Source organism: Salmo trutta, unplaced genomic scaffold, assembly GCF_901001165.1.
Source record: "Salmo trutta unplaced genomic scaffold, fSalTru1.1, whole genome shotgun sequence".
Lineage (NCBI taxonomy): Eukaryota > Metazoa > Chordata > Actinopteri > Salmoniformes > Salmonidae > Salmo > Salmo trutta.
The window spans coordinates 2,140,006-2,147,505 of NW_021823104.1; the positions used below are offsets into that span (position 1 = coordinate 2,140,006).

The 7,500-nt window shown below is 45.6% G+C and overlaps 1 protein-coding gene across 1 annotated transcript in view; it reads right to left on the reverse strand.

The window, feature by feature from the left end:
- The window catches only part of myo15aa (myosin XVAa), a 197,368-nt gene that overhangs the window by 89,621 nt on the left and 100,247 nt on the right, over positions 1-7,500 (reverse strand). The window lies entirely within an intron of this gene.

Here is a 7,500-nt window from a genome sequence, read left to right on the forward strand (position 1 = left end):
GGCCTCCCACTCCTCTTTCTATTCTGGTTAGAGCCAGTTTGCGCTGTTCTGTGAAGGGAATAGTACACAGCGTTGTATGACATTTTCAGTTTCTTGGCAATTTCTCGCATGGAATAGCCTTCATTTCTCAGAACAAGAATAGAATGACGAGTTTCAGAAGAAAGGTCTTTGTTTCTGGCCATTTTGAGCCTGTAATCGAACCCACAAATGCTGATTCTCCAGATACTCAACTAGTCTAAAGAAGGACAGTTTAATTGCTTCTTTAATCAGAGACAACAGTTTTCAGCTGTTCTAACATGATTGCAAAAGGGTTTTCTGATCAATTAACCTTTTAAAATGATAAACTTGGATTAGCTAACACAACGTGCCATTGGAACACAGGAGTGATGGTTGCTGATAATGGGCCTCTATACGCCTATGTAGATATTCCAAGAAAATCAGCCGTTTCCAGCTACAATAGTCATTTACAACATTAACAGTGTCTACACTGTATTTCTGATCAATTTGGTGTTAATTTAATGTACAAAAAAAATGGCTTTTCTTTCAAAAACAAGGACATTTCTATGTGACCCCAAACTTTTGAACGGTAGTGAATATATATTTATATCCTGGACACTGACATTGCTCATCCAATCATTTCTATATTTATTTTTAGATTTGCGTATTTTATATTGTTTGATATTACTGCACTGTTGGAGCTAGAAACACAAGCATTTAGTTAGATATTACTGTTGGAGCGAGAAACACAAGCATTTAGTTAGATATTACTGCACTGTTGGAGCTAGAAACACAAGCATTTAGATAGATATTACTGCACTGTTGGAGCTAGAAACACAAGCATTTAGTTAGATATTACTGCACTGTTGGAGCTGGGAACACAAGCATTTAGTTAGATATTACTGTTGGAGCTGGGAACACAAGTATTTAGTTAGATATTACTGCACTGTTGGAGCTGGGAACACAAGCATTTAGTTAGATATTACTGCACTGTTGGAGCTAGAAACACAAACATTTAGTTAGATATTACTGCACTGTTGGAGCTGGGAACACAAGCATTTAGTTAGATATTACTGTTGGAGCTGGGAACACAAGCATTTAGTTAGATATTACTGCACTGTTGGAGCTAGAAACACAAGCATTTAGTTAGATATTACTGCACTGTAGGAGCTGGGAACACAAGCGTTTAGTTAGATATTACTGCACTGTTGGAGCTGGGAACACAAGCATTTAGTTAGATATTACTGCACTGTTGGAGCTGGAACACAAGCATTTAGTTGGATATTACTGTACTGTTGGAGCTAGAAACACAAGCATTTAGTTAGACATTACTGCACTGTTAGAGCTAGAAACAAGCATTTAGTTAGATATTACTGCACTGTTGGTGTAACGCCCTGGCCATAGAGAGGGGTTTTTGTTCTTTATTTTGGTTAGGCCAGGGTGTTACATTGGGTGGGCGTTCTATGTTCCTTTTTCTATGTTTTTGTATTTCTTTGTTTTGGGCCGTGTGTGTGGCTCCCAATCAGGCACAGCTGAAGCTCGTTGCTGCTGATTGGGAGTCACACATAAGGAGCATGTTTTTCCTTTGGGTTTGTGGGTAATTGTTTCTGTCAGTGTTTTGTACCAGACAGGACTGTTTGCTGTCGGTTTACTCGTTTCTTGTTTTGTATAGTGTTCATGTTGTTTATATTAAATTCTGATAATGAACACTAACTCCGCTGCACCTTGGTCCACTTCTTCAGACGACGGCCGTTACAGAATTACCCACCACCAAGGGACCAAGCAGCGGAAGAGGGAGGTCCGGGCAATGGAGGAGACGCCGGCCAGCAGACGGGGTCGCTGGCGTCGGTCGAGGAAGCCCGGAAGACACCCCCAAGAAAATTTTGGGGGGGGGCTAATGGGGTGGTCCGGAAGGGCAGAGGAGGAGCCCAGACCACTGCTCTCGTGGGGGATGACGGCAGAGGAGGAGACGCAGATGAGGTGGTTTATTGAGGACCTGCTGAAGGAAGATCTGGAGGAGGAGCCATGGGAGGCGGAGTTGCGCGCTGTGTCGCCAGTGCGTCCGCACAGCCCGGTGCGTCCGGTGGACATGCCCAGCACATGCCGTGCTAGGAAGGGCATCCAGCCAGGACGAGTGGCAAAACCGGCTCCACGCTTCAGTTCACCAGTGCGTGTTCACAGTCCTGTCTGGCCCGTCCCTGCTCCCCGCACCAAGTCCACAGTGCATGTCCCCAGTCCTGTCCGGCCCGTCCCTGCTCCCCGCACCAAGCCCAAGGTGCGTGTCCCCAGCCCTGCCAGTCAGCAGTCGTCGGAGCTGCCCGCCAGTCAACAGTCGTCAGAGCTGCCCGCCAGTCAACCATCACCAGAGCTGCCCACCAGTCAACCATCACCGGAGCTGCCCGCCAGTCAACAGTCGTCAGAGCTGCCCGCCAGTCAACAGTCGTCAGAGCTGCCCGCCAGTCAACAGTCGTCAGAGCTGCCCGCCAGTCAACAGTCGTCAGAGCTGCCCGCCAGTCAACAGTCGTCAGAGCTGCCCGCCAGTCAACAGTCGTCAGAGCTGCCCGCCAGTCAACAGTCGCCAGAGAGGTCAGACTGCGCCGAACTGCCGGAGTGGCCAGACTGCGCCGAACTGCCGGAGTGGCCAGACTGCGCCGAACTGCCGGAGTGGCCAGACTGCGCCGAACTGCCGGAGTGGCCAGACTGCGCCGAACTGCCGGAGTGGCCAGACTGCGCCGAGCTGCCGGAGTGGCCAGACTGCGCCGAACTGCCGGAGTGGCCAGACTGCGCCGAACTGCCGGAGTGGCCAGGCTGCGCCGACCTGCCGGAGTGGCCAGGCTGCCCCGACCTGCCGGAGTGGCCAGGCTGCCCCGACCTGCCGGAGTGGCCAGGCTGCCCCGACCTGCCGGAGTGGCCAGGCTGCCCCGACCTGCCGGAGTGGCCAGGCTGCCCCGACCTGCCGGAGTGGCCAGGCTGCCCCGACCTGCCGGAGTGGCCAGGCTGCCCCGACCTGCCGGAGTGGCCAGACTGCCCCGACCTGCCGGAGTGGCCAGACTGCCCCGAACTGCAGGAGTGGCCAGGGACGCCCGCCAGCCCGGTGAGTCCTGTGCCTACGCCTAGGGACAGGCCTCTGTCATGTCTCCCCAGCCTGGTGAATCCTGGGTCAGTGCCGTCGGAGCAGCCAGGGTCGCCCGCCAGCCGGGCGCAACCATCGCCGGCCGCCAGCCGGGCGCAACAAGGGTCGCCCGCCAGCCGGGCGCAACCATCGCCGCCCGCCAGCCGGGCGCAGTCAGCGTCGCCCACCAGACCTTTGGCGCGGCCAGGTGCGCCACCTAAGAGGGCGACGTCAAGGGTGGAGCAGAGGCCACGTCCCGCACCTGAGCCGCCGCCGTAAGAAGGCCCACCCGGACCCTCCCCTTCAGAGTCAGGTTTTGCGGCCGGAGTCCGCACCTTTGGGGGGGGGTACTGTAACGCCCTGGCCATAGAGAGGGGTTTTTGTTCTTTATTTTGGTTAGGCCAGGGTGTTACATTGGGTGGGCGTTCTATGTTCCTTTTTCTATGTTTTTGTATTTCTTTGTTTTGGGCCGTGTGTGTGGCTCCCAATCAGGCACAGCTGAAGCTCGTTGCTGCTGATTGGGAGTCACACATAAGGAGCATGTTTTTCCTTTGGGTTTGTGGGTAATTGTTTCTGTCAGTGTTTTGTACCAGACAGGACTGTTTGCTGTCGGTTTACTCGTTTCTTGTTTTGTATAGTGTTCATGTTGTTTATATTAAATTCTGATAATGAACACTAACTCCGCTGCACCTTGGTCCACTTCTTCAGACGACGGCCGTTACAGTTGGAGCTGGGAACACAAGCATTTAGTTAGATATTACTGTTGGAGCTAGAAACACAAGCATTTAGTTAGATATTACTGCACTGTTGGAGCTAGAAACACAAGCATTTAGTTAGATATTACTGCACTGTTGGAGCTGGGAACAAAAGCATTTAGTTAGATATTACTGTTGGAGCTAGAAACACAAGCATTTAGTTAGATATTACTGCACTGTTGGAGCTAGAAACACAAGCATTTAGTTAGATATTACTGCACTGTTGGAGCTAGAAACACAAGCATTTAGTTAGATTTTACTGTTGGAGCTGGGAACACAAGCATTTAGTTAGATATTACTGCACTGTTGGAGCTAGAAACACAAGCATGTAGTTAGATATTACTGCACTGTTGGAGCTAGAAACACAAGCATTTAGTTAGATATTACTGTTGGAGCTAGAAACACAAGCATTTAGTTAGATATTACTGTACTGTTGGAGCTGGGAACACAAGCATTTAGTTAGATATTACTGTTGGAGCTGGGAACACAAGCATTTAGTTAGATATTACTGCACTGTTGGAGCTAGAAACACAAGCATTTAGTTAGATATTACTGCACTGTTGGAGCTGGGAACACAAGCATTTAGTTAGATATTACTGCACTGTTGGAGCTGGAACACAAGCATTTAGTTGGATATTACTGTACTGTTGGAGCTAGAAACACAAGCATTTAGTTAGATATTACTGCACTGTTGGAGCTAGAAACACAAGCATTTAGTTAGATATTACTGTTGGAGCTCGAAACACAAGCATTTAGTTAGATATTACTGCACTGTTGGAGCTAGAAACACAAGCATTTAGTTAGATATTACTGCACTGTTGGAGCTGGGAACACAAGCATTTAGTTAGATATTACTGCACTGTTGGAGCTAGAAACACATGCATTTAGCTAGATATTACTGTTGGAGCTGGGAAAACAAGCATTTAGTGAGATACTACTGCACTGTTGGAGCTGGGAACACAAGCATTTAGTTAGGTATTACTGTTGGAGCTAGAAACACAAGCATTTAGTTAGATACTACTGCACTGTTGGAGCTGGGAACACAAGCATTTAGTTACATATTACTGTTGGAGATAGAAACACAAGCATTTAGTTAGATATTACTGCACTGTTGGAGCTGGGAACACAAGCATTTAGTTAGATATTACTGCACTGTTGGAGCTAGAAACACATGCATTTAGCTAGATACTACTGTTGGAGCTGGGAACACAAGCATTTAGTGAGATACTACTGTTGGAGCTGGGAACACAAGCATTTAGTTAGATACTACTGCACTGTTGGAGCTGGGAACACAAGCATTTAGTTAGATATTACTGTTGGAGCAAGAAACACCAGCATTTAGTTAGATACTACTGTTGGAGCTAGGAACACATGCATTTAGTTAGATATTACTGTTGGAGCTAGAAACACCAGCATTTAGTTAGATATCACTGTTGGAGCTAGGAACACAAGCATTTAGTTAGATATTGCTGCACTTTTGGAGCTGGGAACACAAGCATTTAGTTAGATATTACTGCACTGTTGGAGCTAGAAACACAAGGTTTTAGTTAGATATTACTGCACTGTTGGAGCTGGGAACACTAGCATTTAGTTAGATATTACTGCACTGTTGGAGACAGAAACACAAGCATTTAGTTAGATATTACTGCACTGTTGGAGCTGGGAACACAAGCATTTAGTTAGATATTACTGTTAGAGATAGAAACACAAGTATTTAGTTAGATATTACTGTTGGAGCTGGGAACACAAGCATTTAGTTAGGTATTACTGTTGGAGCTAGAAACACAAGCATTTAGTTAGATACTACTGCACTGTTGGAGCTGGGAACACAAGCATTTAGTTACATATTACTGTTGGAGATAGAAACACAAGCATTTAGTTAGATATTACTGCACTGTTGGAGCTGGGAACACAAGCATTTAGTTAGATATTACTGCACTGTTGGAGCTAGAAACACATGCATTTAGCTAGATACTACTGTTGGAGCTGGGAACACAAGCATTTAGTGAGATACTACTGTTGGAGCTGGGAACACAAGCATTTAGTTAGATACTACTGCACTGTTGGAGCTGGGAACACAAGCATTTAGTTAGATATTACTGTTGGAGCAAGAAACACCAGCATTTAGTTAGATACTACTGTTGGAGCTAGGAACACATGCATTTAGTTAGATATTACTGTTGGAGCTAGAAACACCAGCATTTAGTTAGATATCACTGTTGGAGCTAGGAACACAAGCATTTAGTTAGATATTACTGTTGGAGCTGGGAACAAAAGCATTTAGTTAGATATTACTGCACTGTTGGAGCTGGGAACACAAGCATTTAGTTAGATATTACTGCACTGTTGGAGCTGGGAACACAAGCATTTAGTTAGATATTACTGCACTGTTGGAGCTAGAAACACAAGCATTTAGTTAGATATTACTGCACTGTTGGAGCTAGAAACACAAGGTTTTAGTTAGATATTACTGCACTGTTGGAGCTGGGAACACTAGCATTTAGTTAGATATTACTGCACTGTTGGAGACAGAAACACAAGCATTTAGTTAGATATTACTGCACTGTTGGAGCTGGGAACACAAGCATTTAGTTAGATATTACTGCACTGTTGGAGCTAGAAACACATGCATTTAGCTAGATATTACTGTTGGAGCTGGGAACACAAGCATTTAGTGAGATACTACTGTTGGAGCTAGAAACACAAGCATTTAGTTAGATATTACTGTTGGAGCTGGGAACACAAGACTTTAGTTAGATATTACTGCACTGTTGAAGCTAGGAACACAAGTATTTAGTTAGATATTACTGTTGGAGCTAGGAACACAAGCATTTAGTTAGATATTACTGCACTGTTGGAGCTAGAAACACAAGCATTTAGTTAGATATTACTGCACTGTTGGAGCTGGGAACACAAGCATTTAGTTAGATATTACTGTTGGAGCTGGGAACACAAGCATTTAGTTAGATATTACTGTTGGAGCTGGGAACACAAGCATTTAGTTAGATATTACTGTTGGAGATGGGAACACAAGCATTTAGTTAGATATTACTGCACTGTTGGAGCTAGAAACACAAGCATTTAGTTAGATATTAGTGTTGGAGCTAGAAACACAAGCATTTAGTTAGATATTACTGTTGAAGCTGGGAACACAAGCATTTAGTTAGCCTGATAACTCTCAGTTAGCCTGATAACTCTCAGTTAGCCTGATAACTCTCAGTTAACCTGATAACTCGCAGTTAACCTGATAACTCTCAGTTTGCCTGATCAACTCTCTGTTAGCCTGATAACTCTTGGTTAGCCTGATAACTCTTGGTTAGCCTGATAACTCTTGGTTAGCCTGATAACTCTTAGTTAGCCTGATAACTCTCGGTTAGCCTGATAACTCTTGGTTAGCCTGATCAACTCTCGGTTAACCTGATAACTCTCGGTTAACCTGATAACTCTTGTTTAGCCTGATAACTCTTTGTTAGCCTAATAACTCTTAGTTAGCCTGATAACTCTTGGTTAGCCTGATAACTCTTAGTTAGCCTGATAACTCTCGGTTAGCCTGATAACTCTCAGTTAGCCTGATAACTCTCAGTTAGCCTGATAACTCTCAGTTAACCTGATAACTCTGTTAGCCTGATAACTCTC